The sequence below is a fragment of the Anser anser genome (genome assembly GCF_964211835.1).
Source record: "Anser anser genome assembly, chromosome: 1".
NCBI classification, from domain to species: domain Eukaryota; kingdom Metazoa; phylum Chordata; class Aves; order Anseriformes; family Anatidae; genus Anser; species Anser anser.
Genome location: NC_139720.1, coordinates 113892190 through 113913178, shown reverse-complemented (window position 1 = coordinate 113913178; position 20989 = coordinate 113892190).

Here is a 20989-nt window from a genome sequence, read left to right as displayed (position 1 = left end):
AATAAAGGTTGATTTTATGTGTTTGTTGTTTTGTAATTGTTTTGTTTTGTTTTTGTTGTTGGTGGTGATGTGTTGGTGTTTTTTTTGTTTGTTTGTTTTTCTTTCTTCCCCTCCTTCAGAAGCTGAGTGAATGATGTGTTTTTGTAAGCAATGGCTATTCAGTTTCCAGAGGAGTGCCTGCAGAGACACTTTAGGCTAATGTCTGTAGTGTTAGTTTGCTCCCTGTTTCATGCTAGGCTTCTTGACCCATCAAATCTTGGGTTAAGCATTTAGTGTCTTTGGCAAGAAAAAACAGGCATGGCTGAAATGACAGTTCACTGATCCTATATTCAACAGAGACTGGGCTCCTTTTGCTCAAGACTGTCTCTGACATGAAGTGCTCACACAGTCACACGCCTCCTCCAAACTTGTGCCTGCACTCAAATTTTGAGGTCTGCAAAACAAGTGTGAGGAGTGAGAAAGGCACTGAGAGGTCAGAAATGACTTTTGGAGCTGTCCCAGCTTGATTTCCCTGCCATGCACCACTCACACGCAAAGGGGTCACAGTTGCTTTTCCAATCAGCAGTGTCGTTTTATGCTTTGCTATTGAAAATGTGTGACAAGCCCCATCCCACGGACAACCGGCGGCAGCAGCCCTTTACCCTGGGCTCCAGGCTGTGCTGCTCCAGAGGAGCAAGGCCTGGGCCTGCCACGCTGGCAAACTGACAGCCAGTGTTTTGGGCCTGGCCAGGCCACCTATGCAGCATTGCCTTCCACTATTTTATTTAGCCAAGACAAGCCTGCAGTTTATCTTAAAGCTGAAGACGCCTTTTTCATACATGTCTTTATGTTTGTTTACAATGTAGTGACTAGGCCAACAAGGCTTAGGCTCCTCAAGCAGAGGAGGCCTCCAAGGCCACCAAGAGGGCCCTGGTAGTCCATGTTTAGGGCACAGTGTCCCAAGTGCCCTCATCAAGAGGTGCTGGTGTGGTTCCTGTGTTTGCCACCACTTCAAGGGTCAGTGTCAAAAGGTGGGAGCAGGGACCTGGAAGGACGAGTCTCCTTGTGGTGGCTCAGCAGGCAATGGTGATCCAGACTCCCTGCAGACACGAATACAAAGCACACTGGGCTCCAGGGCACATTTGGCGGTGGGGGGCAAAAGTGTTTGTCTATCCTGGGGGACCCTCCTATGTGTGTATGCACTTTGTACCTCAACGATGTTAAAATCACTATTAAAAAGCTGCAAGCTGTTTAAGGGGGCTGTCTGTTGCTGGATGATATGGTATAGCCTTGTCAGATTTTGCTCGTGTGGATTTTTTTTTTTTTCCAGAATCTTTTCAGATGCCACTTGTGGATGATGTGGCTGGCATATAAGGGAAAAAAAAAAAAAAAAGAAAAAAAAAAGAAAAAAAAAAGAAAAAAAAAAAACGTGCTGCAGATCTTGAACATCAGCAAGGCCATGTTCCATGGCTGCTAATAGAGTGATGCAAGACCCAGCAGATGTGCAAATGCAAAGGACTGTGTGGCAGAGCTATGCTAAGCTACATTCCCCCGAGTTCACCATCTGGCTGTAGCCAACCAACAGCTTATGGATGTGGGAAGGCAGCCAGCTTGCTCTGCCTGGCCAAGGCAAAGAAAGACCACAGGTATGCTACTTCTCTTTGCTGATCCTCAAATGAAAATTATTAAGTAGCTTATTCCCCAACATGTTTGCCTATCCTATGCTCCTATAGAATCGAAAAACTCAAAGGCAAAGCCAGAAGGGCTCATTTCTGGTGTCCTGGCTTAAGACTGGTTTGTCTTCCTGGAAGTGGAGCCACAGAGTGTCAATACTCTGAGACAGTTCTGAGTTTCCTGAAAATTGATCTTCATCAACTTTATCTCAAAGAATTATGATTAATAATGTTCTACTATTTTCAGTTTAATCTGAACTTCTCATCTTCTTCAGAAACTGCAGTCCTGATTCTGTCTCTGGCAACCTAGAGTACACACAGAGCAATTGTTCTGATTCAATGGAGTTGCAATAGCAATCTGTAACTGAGAACAGTTTAACAGTTTTTGGCTCTTCAAACCAATTCTACAGTTGCTTCATATATCCCCCCTGCAATGCTATAAATATTGGTGCTATTTTAGGCTAATGGTGTTTTCCTCTATAAGCCTAGCCCCATCGGAAGTTTCCTGCCCATATTTGGGTAAGTAACAAAAGACAAATATGATCTTTTTTTAATTCCTTTTAAGTTGTTAAACTTCAACAATAATAAAGGTATTATGTGGAGTCATCTCAAAAATATATCCCATATATCATTCTAAGATAAAGATCTTTGTCTGAGACTTTGTCTGAAAAGGATAATGTTTCACTCCTGGCGCCTGTGAGTCTACACTTTCTAGCATAATACATATTTGTTATACAGTTACTAGACCTGGCTAGGTACAATGCCCAAAAAATCAGTTTGCACTTTTTTTTTTCTTTCTCTTTTTTTTTTTTTTTTGATTAACAAAGATCATCAGCCCATTGCCCCTTCTCTGCCTGGTGGAAGCTAACTGGAACCCCAGGAACTTGCGAAGGCAGTAAGAAAGTGCCTATGTCCCAAGGTATTATCCATGGGCTTATAAGTTGTGGTGGAACATAGAACGGCCTGCAGTCATGGAGCAATTGAGTATGCTTTAAAATAGCCACACAATCATTTTCTTTGGTGGAAATTAGGGGAATGGAGATTAGGATATGCCCAAGTGTTGCAGGATGGTCATGTGAGAAATCCATTTATACAGAGGTTACAGCTCTGCTGAAATTCTCCTTAAAATCTTGTTGAATTTAGGCAAAATGTAATGCTCCACACCCCAGCATTCAGAAAACAGTGAAACACTGCTGGGTGTGTTCTGGATAAAAAATATTTGTGTGTTTCATTTTATATTAAGGTGTTTTCATTTTTGATGTTTAAGAAACACCTCATGCACCCAGGTACCAGACATAAATATACCCATGTATATACAAAATATAAAGGATCAAAGTAGACCAAGAAACCATGGGACTCTTTAAGGCCTAACCCAAGGCGGCGTGCTTGAGGAAGTCCCCTAGGATTTTCTTCTGCAACCTCATCCACTGACATATCTCCAGTGGCTGCCACGCTGTCAATGGAGCAGCACCTTCTGGCAAAGGATGCTCCTTTGGGGCTGAGGGGTCCTGGGGGCTGCTGCTGACAGCCAGCCCTCTGTAGTCACTGCATCGACCTCATCTCACAAGATCTGAGATGCACTAGAAAAATTAATTCTCTCCCCCTTATCCCCATGTTACTACATCTGTGGTGTGGTTTTCCTCTAATCTTCAGCCAGACCCCAAAATCATAAATATATAAATAATGCAAAAATATAAAACTCATTAAAGAAGTTAAATGTGATATACTGAAGCTAAGTTAAATATAGTAGCAGATTTTGCAAGTTAGAAAAAGTAATAGAGGTTCCTTGTTTATAATTTATAAATTGTTTTATTTGGTGAGTAGTATCCAAAGTTAATGGCTTTAATAAACTCTTTATAAACCAGAGTGCTTATCTCCTGTACACCAAGGGCCAGATGGTACCATCTGATTCATACTGCAGATTTCTGCAATTTGGCTTCATTAATGTGGCAGACAGCAGTTTCCACACCTCACAGAGGTATGTTCTCATCTTCCAGAAATGGTGGAGCTCTGGAGCCATGTGACTCCTCTGTTTGCATTGGAAGGATCCTTCACAGGGGTGTGATTTCAGCAGAAGGAGGTGAAACAAGCCAAAAAAATTAAGCTGCATGATAGCACTAGAAAAAGCAGATCTGGAGGAAAATTTGAGCTCAGGTTAGTGCTGACCTTAGCTTGGAAAATCATATGCTCTCCAACATCCACATCTATACAGCCACTAGGGAGCTGCCTGGTTACATGTGATTTTACCCATCTGTTATTTAAATCACAGATCCAAACTCAAACCCTGGAGCTTGCAAAACTGATGTGGATCAGTGTCATCCCGTGGATACTTTTTCTATAAACAGCTGAAGGATCTGGATCAGGAAGTTTTCCAGTCAGAATTACACCCCTAACTCCCCCAGTTCAGAACACTGTCTACGGACAGGGGTGATGAATATCTGTCAATTCCTCTCTCTGCCCCAAAAAGAACTAATTGCTGCTGCAGTGCTGCTTCTTCAAGGGAAATTCATTTCTTTGCTCCCACAGTGATCCCCATAGGTGCTGACTTGTAATAGTTGATTTTCTTTAGTATGCTATGGTAAGAATTTCTAAAAAACTGGAAATAACATCTGACTTAACTGCAACAGGGAATTCCCTGCATTACTGTTATTGTTTCCTTTTTATCTCTTTCCGCCTGTATTGCTTGTAGTTTAATAGTGAGACAGGGAGAGAAGAATGTCCTACCAAATTCCAATAAGTTTTCTATGAAAGGTAAATATCTAGTAAAGCGTCTTTTTGTTTTCCTCTCAGTTCCTTGTATTTTTCTCTACTTGACTTTCTTATCATTGTGTGTTCTCAAAGTTATCAAATCACTATTTTGTGCGTTCACTAACCAAATGCTGGAAAAAATAATTGGGGAAAACAAAACATTTTATTTATTTATTTATTTATTTATTTATTTGGGGTGGGGGAAGGGGGGGCAGTTGTTACGTATGCCAATTCTCATTACATTTACATAAACTGAAAAAAAAAGAAGCATTTCTAAATGATGTATTCAGTTCCAGAAAAATGTGGAAAGTATGCTTTTCACCTTAAAGTCATTTATCAAAAAGATGTGATTTAAAATACCTTTACAAGTAGTTTTGTCTAATTGAAATTGTCATTATTCACTGAATAAAAAAGATTTTCAACCCCAAAATATAGCCTACTCACTGTAAGAGAAGGCCGTGGTAGGCTAAGATCAGATGCTGCTGGTTGGCTCGTTGATGGGGCTCAACAGTGTGAGGTGCAGGATCCTCACAAATATGGTTCCCTGGGAACCAGGGGAAGGAGAGTTTCTTGCAGGGTAGGCTGGGAAGTGATGATCTGACTTGTAGATATGTCACCAGGAAACCAAAGTTTATTATAAAAGAGAGTGTAGAGAGAGAAATTCTAAAGAAAAGGGAACTGGATGTCAGGATGAGTGGGATGAGTGGAGGCCTTTTCATTTATATTTTTGTCCTTGATATGTCTCACTAGCTGATGTGTCGAGGTTGCAGATGTCTAACCATAGCCTCCATGTGCCCGGGAATCCTCTTACTGACTTCTGTGGTGGAAGACTCTGCATTGGGCTTGACAAACTGCTATGCTTTTTACTCCACTGGTGGTGAATATGCTTAGCACAGAGAGAAGTTGTGCTCATCCCTGATGGTCCAGAGCAAGGCACCTCTGGGCTGAGTCCCCTCCAGACCCTGCAATCTCATTTCTTTCTGCATCTGAGCAAAGAGCTATACATGACTGGAGCTTGTCCAGATGTGGAACTGCGCTGCAGCTTGGGAATACATAACACAGACTAGGTACGTCTCCTGCTTCCTGATCTGGTCCTGCAAGGTTTTAACTGTCATGGTTTGAAATAAAACCCTTTGGGTGCTTTACTAATGAGGCAAATCTCTTGCATTTCCTTTTTCCAGAGGGAAAGTGACATTGTATTATCCCTTCACCATCTAAGTAAAACACAATCATCTCTTAAGTCTTCCTTATGCATTTCTAGACATGGTGGTAATGAAAGAAAATACTCTCCTGTGAAAAGTGGCTTGCAGAGGGGCCATTCTAGCCCTGAGTACTATGGGGAGCATCCTGAATGAGATTTCAGCATAGCCACGCTCACCAGGGGTTAGCCCAACATGGCCACATAGGCAGTACATCCGATGAAGTCTTGGACCTTCTGTGCAGGAGAATTACACAGGCAACAGTCTGATGTTGGGCCTGCTGTCCATTGACAGCTGGGCTTGTTTCTGAACTGGAGACTCAGGCCAAGACTATGTTAACTTCTGTATTAAAATGACACCGGATTGCATATTATCAGGGACTATCAGCTGAATCAGATAAATCTTATGGGAGCTTTAACGCATTCTGGCAAGTAATATTTCCTACCTTCTTGGAAAAGAAATCCATCCTTCTTCAAATTTTCTAAGCACAGGAAGTTTCATCTGAATATGAGGGGACACTTCTTTACTGTGAGGGTGACAGAGCACTGGAACAGGTTGCCCAGAGAAGCTGTGGAGTCTCCTTCTCTGGTGATATTCAAAACCCACCTGGACGCCATCCTGCACAATGTGCTGTAGGTGATCCTGCTTGGCAGGGGGGTTGGACTAGATGATCTTCAGAGGTCCCTTCCAACCTCGGCCAGTCTGTGACTCTGTGATTCTCTGCATAAATTCAACAACTGAGGCAACACATTTGTAGGAACTCATGAACATGCAGCACATATTCCAGTAAGTCCAGCTTGCTGCTTATTACAGTATGGAGTAGATACTGAGACATGATCAACTCAGAAGACAGAAGACAGAAAATATCATGATGTGTGAAGATAAAAGGATGTGTGAAGATAGTGGTGGTGGAGTGATTATTCCTTATAACACAGGAGGAGGGGGATGTCCAGTGACTAATGAAAGTGTATTTAGAAAAAAAACATAATGGGGAAGTATTTCTTCTTGAAAAAATATTCGTGGAAATCATTGTTACAAAATTCTGTGGAAACCAAAGTGGATATAATGCACATAGTCTTTCAAAACTTTTTTTTTTAATTAAAAACTTTTTAGGTTCTTCAGTTCCTACTGAACACAGTGAGCCAAAACTTTAGCACAGCAAATTTCTACATGGCAGAGAATGAGTAGGTAACAACGGGCAAATAGTTGCTCTGGATTGGTTCTGTTTCTTACACACATTCCCAAAGCATCTGCTGGTATCCCCTCCTGGAGATGGCCTACTGACCAAGGTACTAATCCAGTATGTCTGCTGCAGCGTTAGTCATTGCAACTACATTAATACAAGTGGAAGTGGAAGAAACACCTCAGTGACCTTGAATGGTGTGTTTTAATTGAAGGAAGATTCCAGCTATGTGAGAAACGACAGCCCTGTGGAGTGTTTGTTGCAATATAGGAGAGGATAGATGGTGCTCAGAGCACACTGAAGAATAGACAGGCCAGTCTACACTCAGTGGTACCTAGGGGTTGCATTGACAACATTAGCAGATGAAATCCTATGTTTATTCAGGAAGAATAACACTGGGAACACCTGTTTGAGTAGTAACCTATTTGCACTCTGCTAATGTTTCACGGGTTGCCTGTCCTCACCAGCTGGGTGCTGTGCAGGCACTTTGGGGGAGCAAACAGGCAGCCATCTGGGAAGCAAGCCGCTCACCATCCCGTCGCATCCTCTCGTGATTCTTGGGGGAATGCCAGCCAATGAAGTTGCTGTGAAAGTTTTTCTTTAAGAATATTATTCACCACTTCATCTGTAGCAACAGCACTTCTGTACGTGATGTCCTCCATGTCATTGCCAGTCCTCTGAGTCATCAACTCATGAAGGAAATGACTTTGTTTTCTTTTGGCTTTCAGCTAAGCATCCAGCATAAGCACTTTCTTCTGGTCCACCTGGCTTCGTCTCAGCTTTATATAAAGTTTTCCCAGGGGCTTGTTAAAATCGTGCTTATGTTTTCTTGCCTCATGTTTGTATAGGTGATGGGGAGGAGAAATTTCCTGTGTATGCCTTTTTGAAAAAACAACATTTGGAAAATCATGGAAGTATTTTCTTACCTTAAATAAATTTCTCAACCTTTCATGTAGCCAAAAGAGAACCACAACAAAAGTGTATTAAAAATATATATATATATATACACATATATATATATATGCTCCTTCTTCCCCAAAACCCATTTACAGTTTGAAGAGATGGAGAACATTTGTTTGTCTGTTCAAAGACTTATGATTTTTCTAGCACTCACCCTGTTGATCCCACAGCCCTGTCGTGTATGGCTGTTGCTTTTGATGTTGAATATGTTGCCAGAGTAAGTTTCAATCACACCCAGACCAGAGAGATATTTGTGAGCAGTTGCTGGCTGTTTAACTATCAGTTGCTTTGAGTGTAAATGCCGAGTCTGAAGATGGACAGGAGAAAGAAATAAAACAAAACACGAGCGTATCTTGATACTAGGTGGAGTGGGATCATGAAATAAAGGAAGCCCCACTTTGGATTTTGTTTATGGGGACTTGTCTCATATAGTTTGCCTATTTTGTCAATAGCGGGATTGTTCATGGATCAAACAAAAACAGAAGAGGAAAATCCATGGAGGTTCAGAGAAACATTTAGTGCATGTTTAATTCTCACACATTTCCAGCTATTGATGAGTTTCAGTGTTGTCTTGATTAGAGGTCATTTAAAGCATATTCTTGAGTTTTTTTCTAGCTTGAAGCACGAATAAATTATCCCTTTTTACTAAATTGTGTAAGGACAAAACTCTTTTCTGGACTATTGTCTGTAACTCTTAACACTATTTTCAATGTTCTAAAATAAATACAGACAATCTGGCCTCAGAGTTCAGTCTCATATTTCAAAAATAGTTTGGTGGTAAAGCAGCTTTTTCTTTGTGTTTTTCTTTTTAAATGCAATAGTAAATGCTTGAGAACTGGGACAAAAGTTAGTCCTTGCACCATCCCATCTATCACCGCTTCTTCCAAAGTTACAGGGACTGAAGAGATTAATTTAAGAATACTGGTGTGCTGTCACTCAGCTTGTTTTTGTTGGCCTGACAAGCTACCAGCTGCTACAGTTTGTTGCCATTTCACGGGCATTTACTGAGGTATTTAACCAAAGTTTTCAATAATTCAGCACCGTGGCCCTTCTTAAATTATATGGCATTTTTTAAAAGTGATTGCATCCTGAGGATGTGGCAGGCAGCACCTGCAGAAATGGCTGAAGAATCAACTTGTTGGCCAGTGACTGTCCCTAGCTCTGTGCCCTGGCTGCTGCAGAGTATGCTTGTGCTCAGCCACTGAGTGCTGCTTGCTAGGCTTTATCATCCTTGTGATAACATCATAGAGCAGATTTATAGACAGCAGTTTGCTTCTGTTTTTCCTGGAAAACTTTGAGGTACCAGGGGGTCTCTGTTGGGATGAGGAGACAAGGAGGAGGACAGGCAGGAACTGTGGTCATGGCTTGAAGTAGGCAGGAGAGCAAGACCAAGACACAAACAGCCAGGGGATCTATGTTCAAAGCAGGGTCTGGGGCTGGGAACAGAGCTGGAACCAAGTCAGGGAGCTGAGCAGGCACCAGGAACCTCAACTGGCTCAGAAAACATTGCCGGGCTCATGAGTCTGGCAGGGAAAGAACACACTGGGTCATGGCAGCACCCATCAGTGGGCGGTGGCCAACTCACAGGCTGGTTCATGGTCTCCTGTTCTGGCTGGGTGGCCAGCAACAGCTCCTGCACAAGGCTGCTGCTTCGCAGGGACTGTCAGTAGCCTGGCTGCAACCTAACTTAAAAGCCATGAACTACAGTATGCTGTGTGAATATTTCCACAAAACCACATGTGATGATCTGAACTACAGATAACTTATTAACAGAGCAATGATTTTCTTAGTAATAAATTAAAGTGATTGAGAAGTACAGTGCTTCAATTTGGAAAAGCACTTCACTTATCTGGTAAAGACAAAAATAATGCTATCAGAAAACATTCCCGTATTTCCTAGGCCGGTACCCCATGGCTCTGGCAGAAGCATGGGCCATGGGCACCGGGCCTGAATTTCTTCCTTTGTCAAGAGCACTCCTGCATGGCCACGGGCTGGGACAGAGCACCTGTGCTGCAGTCACCACGGTGGCTCAGGGCAGCCAGTGAGCTGATAGCACTGCAGCTGTGGTGGCCAAACTGGCCTGAAAGGCAGGGCAGAGTGGCCAAAACACACTGCCAGCTGCTGCAGCAAGACCTGCCATCACATTTACATTTACCTCAGGTGCGCCTGTTCCACATGCCTGTGCTTACAGGCTTTGCACAGCCTTGTCCTCCCTGTGCTTCCATTCCCTGTACACAAAAGGAAAGGGCTGCCCTACGTAAGTGCTCATATTTAGTCCAGTTTGACTCAAGAATGCCTGTTAGTGTTGGTACTTAGGATAGTGAGGCAACTGTTCAACACTAACTTCTGTGGCTCGTGATTTTGAAGTTAAGTGTGTGCATAAGTGTTTTGCCAAGTTGGAGCCCCATGCCAAGAGCTGGGAAGCTGAAGTTTGGCAGTGAGACAGCAAAAGCCTTAAATGACTTTGGCTGCTTTACCTGCACGGCAACTGGGCCTAGGAAAATTCACAGTTCGCACCTGGCAGTTGAGATAATTATCCTATCTCTTGCAAAAACATAGTAGGTGCATTGTTTGACTTATGAAGAGCAGCAACAAAGTGCAATTGCTGAACTGAGATGTCAGCATAAGAGAATAAAAGTACTGAGGTGAAGGCTTTGATGTGGCAGAGGACAGTGGCCCAGACAGCAGGCATTGGACTCCATCCACTTTCTACCTCTGAAGACACTCCTTACATTGCAAATCCCCGTCTTAAATGCAAATCACCAATAAAGGCACTCTGTTCCATTGCTGCCTGGTGAAGCTGAATGCCAACACACAAAAACAGGTTGCACTTGTAGAAACACACCTTGTCACCAAATGGAGGAACTGACTAGCAGCAACTTCTGAGGATCCAGAAGATCAAATGCTCATCAGGTGTGTTTTATCCAAAACTTGCAATTCATTTGGCAGGCACAAACAAGATGATGAAAACAAAGCATATTCTGCTCACCCTTCCCCTTTCCTAACCCCAGGGTGTCACAAAATAAGAAACCAGGCACTTGGCCACCCCTTGCTGTGATGATTTTGATGTCTGTGTGGCAGCACTTAGAACAGAACTGAGGGTGCATTGTGCCGGGCCCTCTGCAAACCTCTCCAGCCTCTTCCCCAGACGTACAGTCTCTGGACTTTAGTAAGCAAAGCTACACCTCTTAAAAGAATTATTATTTTTTTTCCCTCAAAAACTGGCTGTAGTTCAGTGGGTACAAAAACTGTGTGGGGGTTCTCCTAATTATTTAAATACAGTGGTAAAATTATGAATAGAGTCTTCCTGGTTCTTAGCCAGGCTCCAGCAGAATGAGACCTGTCTAGCTAAAGTTTTCCCTCAATATCTTTGAATCATTTTTTAAAGTATCCTTTCAGTTCAATTAATGTTGCTTTCTCAGCATATTAAATCTCTAAAGGATGAATGAAGGCAAGGGGATGAAATAGAGAGTATGGTCAAATGATATGGTAGATATGACAGCTTTTTTTTTGTTTGCCAAAGGTCTCTGACATTTCTGTGAGCATTACAGACTGGCAGCAGAGTAGTAGAGTGTTAACATTCACATCAAGTCATGCATTTTCCAAAGTCCTACACTTGACATCTGCCACTGAGTCCCCAGGCTCTTTTGCAGTTTAGCCACATGCACCTGAAATATTATGTGAGCACTTGTCATGTCAACCACCACTTAGGCACTAGTAATGTATCTGAACAAATAGCCTCACACTGGAATCAAAGTTTTATTTGGTTTTGTAGCACTTACAGACCAAATGGGTTTCCGACACCTTAGCAACTGATCTGTGCACCAAGTGAGCCTGCATTTTAATAATGGTAAGGCAACCACCAGGTTTTGAAATGGGAGAAGATTTCGAAAGACTTAGTTCTGACAAGTACCCTGGTGAGGCAAGGAATTCAAGACAGTTGTAAGTTATAAATATTCATCTCCAACTTGCTAGAGATAGCTGGTAAAACAACAATCTGAGCATCTTTTCCCTGGGAAAACCCTCGATGGAACAAAGTTCCTTTTGGGAGCCAAAAGATGGTTTATCAACATCAGCAGATTCACACGGCACAAACATGAGAGCTTTCAGAATAATGAGCCTTAAAATGCTAAATCTGAGAAAATAACAATTCAGTTTAGAACTATACTTTGCCTGCCTGGTAATGGAAATGAAACTGTTGACTAGACTGTCAATGTTTATTTTAAAAAGGCATATGAGCCTATGCTTACATCTAACATCTTTGTAAAAGTCTAGCTCTGTCACTGTGCCAATTCAGTGTAATCTCTGAACAACCTGGGCTAGGATTTTGCCTGATAATCACTTCATTTAGCTCACCAGGCATTGCCAAACTCTATGCATCGGAAATATGTCCAGTGCGAGATGGGCTTTGCAGAGGTACCTCTTTAGCAGCTGAGGTGCATGGATAGCACTCAGCTCACCAGAGGGAGCAAAGGTACGGCTCTATGCAGCTTCCACTGGCACCCAAACCAAGCAGGGGCACCCTAGCCCTGGCAATGGCACCCACAGTGCCCCAACAGAGAGGTGAAAGGAAAAAAGGAACATATCAAGCAAGAGTTATGTGTCTCTGGAGGCATGTCAGTACCATTTGGGGTGGGTAAAAGAGTAGGTGGGTGGTAGGAAAGGAGCAAGTGCTAAAGTAAAAATTACTACCAACGAAGATAGCAACACAGATAGCAGAGTTTAACCACAGAATCCACAGTACATAGCTACCGAGCCTGCCCCAATTATAACCACAAAATACAGAATCTTTAACCACAGTAATCAGATGATATGACCAATATTCAACACAAGGATCTACAAAGAACTGCTCGAATACTGGAAAACAATTTCAGGAACACTTGTTTTAGATGTTTGAAAACATCCGTTCAGAGCAGTGCCTCTTCACCACATGAACTGTGGAGGTGCCTTTTTCTCAAAAAAAAAAAAAAAAAAAAAAAAGAAGTCGTAGCAGATCAGTTTATGGTCTGTGATGCTGCAGAAGGGGAGCAAGCCCTGGAGCACAATTGCACCACTGCAGTATGAACAACGTGTTCCTTGCCACAGGGGTCACCCTGAATGGCTATCTTCCAGCCCTTTGTATTAGGGAATACATGTGCTTCAGATAGCCAGATGGTCAGAAATAAGGCCCCAGAGGTGTAGATCTGGCCTCAGATAATTCCCTTTCATTGCTTCTAGTCCCTGTTGGAGACTCCAACATGAGCAGGCCATGAATGATCCCCACTCATGCTTCAGGTTTAGGGTACTGAATTCAGCCCACAGGTCACTTCATAACACTATGGACCTTTGCTCTCACTTTGTCCTTGGCTGAATGCAGCTCAGCAGCACGTAGTTCTGCTCCCAGTTTCAGAGCAGACTGCTCCAGCCCCTCACCGCACTGGCTTTGGGCTGCATTTTCTGGCTACATAGCTCTGTGTGAACTGATGTTCCTCGGGAACACAAGGTCTGTTGTGCTCAGTGACAGTCAGTGTAAATATTTTAAATAGCAATGGGAAGCTTTTCATAGTCTTCAAAGCACTGATCTAAAATTCCAGCTGCAGATTTCATGTGGTTTATATTAGAACACGATGCTATTGCAAGTTGGAATATAAGGCTAGCATTAGCAATAAAAGGACACAGTTTCTACCTCTTTAGACTCGCGTATCTTCTTACAGATCACCATTGTTCATAATGGATTTCTGGAACCCCCTGTTAAAGAGATTTGGGTCTCTCGTAACCTTTGCTTAACCAAAGAAGAGCAGTTTCTGAAATCAAAAGAGAGCATTATTCACTCTGTTCCTCAGAAAACAGAAATGCCTGCTATTGCCTTGGGTTTTCCTTTCTCTTTTATCTCATTGCGTGATTTGTCCTCCTCTGTCTCAGGGCAGAAGACAGGATACCTGGAAAAAGCTGAGAAATAATTGTTGTCAAATAAACCCATCCACTAGAATTGAAACTTTACATCAAAGCTGAGGAACTGCAACTTCAGAATAACCTGAGAGGCATTTATGTGTTTGGTGAAGATTGTAGCAAGCAATTTGAGCTAAATGTCTGTACCTATTCTAAACCCAACATGATTCATAAAACAAATCAATAATGTATGTTTCCCCTCTCTCCTAGTCCATTGCCTCAGTTTCTGTGACCTGCTGCCAAAAGAGTTTTAAAAGGATGAAAGATGCTTTGTAAGTTAAGAACTATTAATGAGAACTGGAAATGGGATAGAACAAAAATATGTCTTCAGATGCTTTGAAGAAAAGGTCATCATGGTGGGAGATCCAAATTAAAAACAAACCTTCCTCAGGGGCACAGGCAGCACTGATCTGAATGAGGCAGGTGAAGAAACATGCATCTAAAGATACATCATATAACATCGGAATCTGTACTGTGATAGCCAGTGCAAATGAGAGGAAAGTATGGGCTGCTGCAGCATCTTCTCCCTCCTTTCTCACAAAGGCACATGGAGCATTCATTCTCCGATAAATACATGCCTATTCCTGAGGCTGAACAGCATGGAGGCTGTAAAGTTATCAATACAGTTTAAGCTCAGTGGGATTGACCCTCAGTGGGTTCAGGAGCTTAGGGTCCCCTAAGCTCTAAGTCATCTTCCAAAGTCCTCTTCCAAATGATCATTTGCTTATGGATGAGTTGTGAGTATTGTATCTGAGGAAATGCATTTTGTCATTCAAAGATGATGTTTCTCCTCAGTGACTGTTAAATTCCAGGTATCTGGATGTTATTTCTCATACAAAGTCTTTTGGCCCCTTTACCTACCAAGAAATTGCCAGAACAAAGAGGTTACGAAATGCAAGGAAACACTCCCAAGTTGCACTAAGAGAGGTTTAGATTGGATATTGAGAAGAACTTCTCCACAGAGAGGTTGGTCAACCATTAGAATAGGCTGGCCAGAGAAGTCCCCATCCCTGGAGGTATTTAAGAGACATGTGGAGGTGGAACAAAGAGACGTGGTTTAGTGATGGGACTGAGTAGATCAGCTGGATGCTTGGACTTTGTGACCTTGAAGGTCTTTTCCAACCTAGATGATTCTGTGAAAACATGTGCCTCAAGAGGAAATCCTCCAGGCATGTTTTAGGGAGAAGCAAGTTTACCATGGAACGGAGCTGGCACCGGTAAGCCTGTAGCCACATGGTGAGCAAAAACCTCTGTGCTCGGGGCTCACTTCAGTCTGCAATGATCATGAAGAAAACAGTAGGATGGTGCCCTCATCATGAAAGTAAACCTGCTCTTCATACCATCTGATATGAAACTATCATAGGCTGATGAATTTAGAAAAGAATGACACAACATTTTGTCTACAAACTAACTTATGTCCAAAACCAGTCCTTCTTTTGGTTGATTTGGTCGATCTCTTATGAGTTGATGGGAGAGAGACCATTTCAAGCATGAGGATTGTGACAGTTCAAAGAAAGGTGTGTGAAATCTTCTAGAAACACGTATCAGGTCACATGCCCTGAAAGAGAGCTGCCACTTCATTTCATCAGGAATGTCCTCCAGACAGATCAGTGGGGAAAACGTGTCTCTATAATGTGGGACATGACACCTTCTGAAGGTCACTGTGATGCTCTTACATACCAAATCCTCCATCCCTCAGGGAGCCCCTGTCTGCTTGGTTTCTGCTGGCTGTTCTGCGGCTGCTGAGATGCCATCAGATGAGGAGATGCAGAGAAGAGGCTCTGTGCCCATCACAGGGTTAACGCAGCCCTGCAGTACTAGCTGTAGTGACCCATGAGTTTCCTTCCAGCTCTGTGTCCCCAAAAGGCCTCTGCTCCTGAACTCTTTGTCAGACTTTTCATCATCAGAAACATAAAAAATCAGCAAGGTTCTCTATTCCTCATTTCAGCAAGTAAAAATTCTCCAAATATTCAAAGGTGGTGTTTTATCCAACACTTTACCCTGCTGTGATCATGAACTATGGTAAAAATCACCAAAAATAATCATAAAAAAGACTCTCAGACCTTGCAGCCTGATTTCTTGGCCAAAGTGCTCAAAATAAATTTGGAGTCAAATAAACACCACATAAGCACCCACACTTCCACTCGCTGCTCTTTATTTTCCTAAGGAAAGGGGAGAATTCAGCTTGCAGAGCATTGCCAGGGCTTTGCTGAGTCACGTACAGCTGCGCAAGTGGATGTTAGACGAGTGCCAGGCCCTGCCCCTGAAACTGGAGACCCTTCTGCACAGGTGCAGATGACTACATGGGGACACAAGCAGGCAGGAGCCAGCGCCAGAGGCCCTGCTCCCTCTCCCTGCCCCCTCTGTCACTGGCCATTGCATGTTCAAGGTGAGTGTTGCCTTCTTCAAGCCAAAAACCAAGGCCGTGATTGCTTGTGTTTGCAGGTGGGGCTGGGAGGAGATGAAAGTGAGGGTTGATACAGTCTTTGGCCTCTGCAGAGGTCACCAAGCATTCAGGATGAGAATCTTGGAAGAAAACATAGCACAAAGTTCTTCATGCCCCAGCACAATTACTGTGTTCCAGCTCTAGTGGTGACCAGAGTGAATTGTGTCTGCTTTCCCCCCAAAATAATTTAACTATGTGGACAAATAGGTACATATACATAAAAGGAAATACATTGATTCCCCTCTTCTTTGTTAAAAAGCACTTATACTCACAGCAATGGCCTTTCAATTCAATATAACAGACAGCTGCTTATTTCTACTGCCCATTTCAGCATTCAAAAACTGGGACTTGGGGTGAAAAATACAGGACCATTCACTAAAGGACTTAAATTTCACGTGCTTCAAAAAAAGTCTCTCTAACATTGGATCTGCTTTTGCTGTGTTGGCAAGACACAGTAGTGTCTGGAGACATCTGTTGCTGTTTATACTAGTAAGTAATTTGGTACAGTAGGAGCGTATCAGTAGATAGAGCATTTGGTACTGAGTCACATATCCACAATGTGCAGTTGGAGGCTTTACTTTGAACTAAATTGGGTCTGGTTCTCAGGACCAAGCATCCCTATCGTGCATGTGGTTCAAAGCTGTCTATGGGACTCGTCCTGGGTTCAGCCTCTCCTGACCCAGCAGAGATTAGGGCACATTTGGCCCACACCTGAGGCACGGCTTCCAGGTTAGCTTCCTCTGAAAAGAATCTAGTTTGCATGGGCTAAGACAGTCCTGTGAACCGAAACAATGTGCAATAAGCAGGGGTGACTGAGAAATTTGCTTAAAAAATGCATGCTGCCCTGAACCAAAAAGCTAATGAGTATTCAGGCAGTGGAGATCAGGCCTGATTATGCTCAGTGGATGTACAGTAGCTGCCCAGAAAGTTCACAGCGTGAGTAGATAGAACAAAGAACAAGCAAAAATTAAGACCCTTTCAAGGCAAGTGTCTTGCCTGAGATCATGAAGATCAACAATGATCAAAAGTCCACTGCTTTACCCATGTGAGTTACTGTCCTTCAAAGGTCAGCCCGTTAGCAGCCTGTCGAGCAGGCCAGGTTTGGGGAGGAGGTGTTAATGGGTGTCTTTCTGCACTGATGGTCTCATACGTAGTGTATGCTTTCTTAACTGAACAAAGGACAGCAAATATTTCTGTAGCATGTCTTGCTGATTGTGGTGCACCAAAATGCCAGGTTTTACACCATTTTGAAGCAGCATAATACCCTCTGACTGGCTGGCCTGCTCCAGTCTGCCTGATCACCTGGCCAGACTCATTCAGAGGAGGATTCAAGCCTCAAGCCATACTTAAGTGAAACCCTTCAGAAAGAGAAAAAAAAAAAGTAGAGTCAACGTTACTTCTATGAGTCTGGCATACAGCAAACCTGACCACCTGACCGTGGTCAAAACTGACAGTCACATTTCAGCTGTGCTATCATCCCCATTGTCCTCATGAAATGTTTGCCTATCTTTTTTTTTTTTTTTTGTGGACATATGGGTCACTGCAAACATCACCAAATCTAGTTGCTACTATTTTGACAGACAACTCATTCTCTTGTTTCTAATTGCCAGTTATTTAGGCTTATCTATACAATCAAAGTCAGTCTTTCAAAAAACATATTATATAATATTTCAAAAAAACAGATTTCTTTCCTTAGAGTTGTTGCTCATGTTGCAGTTCAGTACTTCCCTGCTAAAGCTAGGCAGAGAAGTCACACTCCTTTTCTTTGAGTGGAGTAAACCAAATATAAATACAGGAATCTCTGACTTACTTGGAAGAGCTGGTGGTAAAAGCTACAGCTAGAAATGTGGAGCTGAGAAACAGGTTGGTGCAGTTCACTGGAGATTTTCCAGGGTTGCTAACAATTTGGTTGGTAATTCCACGGTAAAGTCCCAGTACAGCAGTACTGTATTTACTTCCGTATTGAAGCACTGTCTGCACTCACTGCTCTGTTTTACCACCCGGTTCTTCAAATGGATTCCCTGTTGACCTGAAAGGAGAACTGAGTTGAAAAACCTGATGCAGTATGACTCTGTGACACACACGGTATTAAGAGGATGAACAACACTTCTCTAATGGTCTTTATATCCCCTTCAGGCAATTCTATCTCCCAGGTTTACTCCAGTGAAGCTACTTAAACATTACCTCTCCGAACATGGTTCCTTCATCCTATAAAAACTCAGACATTATGCATTCAAAAGCACCAGTTACTTTCTATGCCACTTTTTTCATACTACTTCATGTGTGTGCTTCTGCTTCTTCTCTGCAGTTACTGTCACACACATTGCACTGTGTTTGTTGCTTGTTGGGCTCTTGTTGGTGTGGATGGAGATGGTGAAGGCAATGTCTTGTGGTTATTTCCTAAATCTCTTACTAGTTCAGAAGAAATCATTATCTTACTTATTCTTTTTCTGGTTTTAGGCTGTCCTTCACTAAGAGGGAGAAGTTGATGAATTTTGATGGTGAAGTTTTCCTCTGGACTCCTGTGGTGCACAGCCCCACACCTGGTGCCAGAGCACAGGATCACTTTCTCCATAGCCAGGTGTCTGACAGGAGGGGAAGTTCTGGGGAATTTCTGCCTCCTTTCTCCTGTCCAGTGCCTTTCAGAGACACGCTCGATGCTCTTCCACGGCCACCTCCCATTTCTCACTTCAGCAACGTTTTTCCAGTGAGGTCCCAGATGCTGGTCTGTCTCAAGTCCTCACAGAAAAGCCCAGCTTCATTCTTGCATACTAAAAAAGCAAGGTTTGCACTATTTCTGTAAATCAGTGTAGAAATCTGACCATGATAAAAGCCTGTAACCTCACCGCTTTTCTCTCCTTTTAATTTTTATTTCATCATGGGTCTGTTTGGATGTTGTGGCCATTACTAACATAGACACTGACCACAAAATAATGAAGAGGCAAAAGTAATGCTGATATACTAAGCATCGAGTGCTAAATCAAGGTATAGTAGTTAAAAAAAGAAGAAGAAAAAACAGGCTCAGAGTAACATATTTCTCTCTTCCTCCTCCACCTTGCACCTGTTCCCCCCGACCCTCCTTTCTTGGCTTGTAAAACCTAATGTTTTTCCCATAATGTGTGGGCAACTTCAGTCTGTCTCAGTTTCTGAGAGAAGGTGAAAAAAGGAGAAAGTGAGTGACTAAGAACCGCAGCGAGGGCAGATTTTCAGCGGGTGTGTGCCACTCATTTTGGTAGGGCTCATGAGGGAACATGAGGCTGGCCCTCAGTTCTTCAGTTCCACCTCTCTGCTCACTGACAGCCTCAAACCTCTTGCAGTGCAGCAAATGGAGCTGATGGGGTGAAGAGATTCAGTGTTTTGGCCACCAGCCTTGCTCCCTGCATGGCAGCAGCCAGGAGGAAGCTGTCCGAGGTCTCAGGAGAAGATGTTCTGGGCAGGCAGGCCAGCGGTCTGCCGGTTGGGTCAATATGCATCTGTGCTGAAAGGCATGCTTGCTGGCACCTGTGGCTTCGTGGTCTCAGTTTGCAGTGGGATTTGTAAGACGAGGTGTCCTTTTTCCATTGATGATGATAAGAGCAAGCAGGGGCAGCTGCTGCCTACTTGAAATAACAGCAGAGGCACTGGTATCTTGGGATATTCAAGTCAACACAAGTTGGCCTTGAGCGTTTCGAGCTCCGGCTTAAAGTATAAAATTGTCTTTCAGATGCAGGAAGTGGATCGCCTGTGCCAGTAAGTGAGGTTCGGTGAAGGTGAGGTGACTTAGTCGAGCACATTGGAGCCTGCCAGGTCCCTGGAGAGACGGTTTCTTTTCTGCCTCCCCACCCAGGCTGTCTAGGACAGCCATGCCTTCAAAACTGCCTCTTCCAACCTGCTGCTGCTCGGTGCTACCTGAGGCAAAAAACAGCCCTGCAGCAAGGGGAAGGAGAAAGAAATCGAAACAAGAAACTCATCAACTGCCCCACCCTCCGTGGAAAATTTTGGGATACCTTCTCCTGCCACCCAGAAGATTTATGGAGCCTGACCACAGGACTTCCCTGCACCTCTCCATTGCCAGGGCACCTGTGGCACATGGCTGTCCCATGGGGCTGGGTGGAGGGTATCAGCAGCACTGTCGGGTGCCACACAGATGCTCCCACCACTCTGGGGACATTTGGGCTCCAGCTGCATCAGGCCAGCTCTGCTGATTCACACTGGCTGGGGACCAGGTGCCGAAGGAGAAAACCTCCTGTTGCACCTCTCTCGCTACTTGGAGTTTTTAAATTAGTTATTCGTGGCAATTCTGATTAATTAGAGGAAAGGCATGAGTAACTTTTATAAGCTGCTCACTTTGCGAGTAATGATGTAAGGTGATTGTAAATGAAAGAGATTAGAGGAAAAATGTTATGGTCTGTGTAATCACTTTCACTGTTGGCCTTGAATAATTAGTCAAGTTCTCTTATTTTTTTCATCGGAGATTTTCACGTTAGAAAAGAAAGGGTGAAATAGTTGTAAAAAACTGAAAATATAATGATAAAATCCTAGACTGGCAAGAAGAGATGAAGATGTCTTTAATGCCTAGTGGAGCACTTAGGTGAAGTCGTAAGAGGTGTCTAAAACAGAGGCAGTAACTGAGATGAACCTTTTTTCACTTCTCACTTATATACTGATGCCTGATGGGAGAGAAGACGTGTTGCTCTTAGGCAGTCTTCTCTAGTACTGATTGGGCTGACCTGGAAAACATTATGGATATCACACAAAAGCTTATGTCTCTGAAGGGACCTGTCACTGTTATAAGTAACGTTTGACTTTGGTGTAAAATGAAAAAGCTTCTGTGCTGGCAATAGATAAACAGACATTTACAGTGTAGTTCTGTAAAAAACTCAGAAATGTTGAG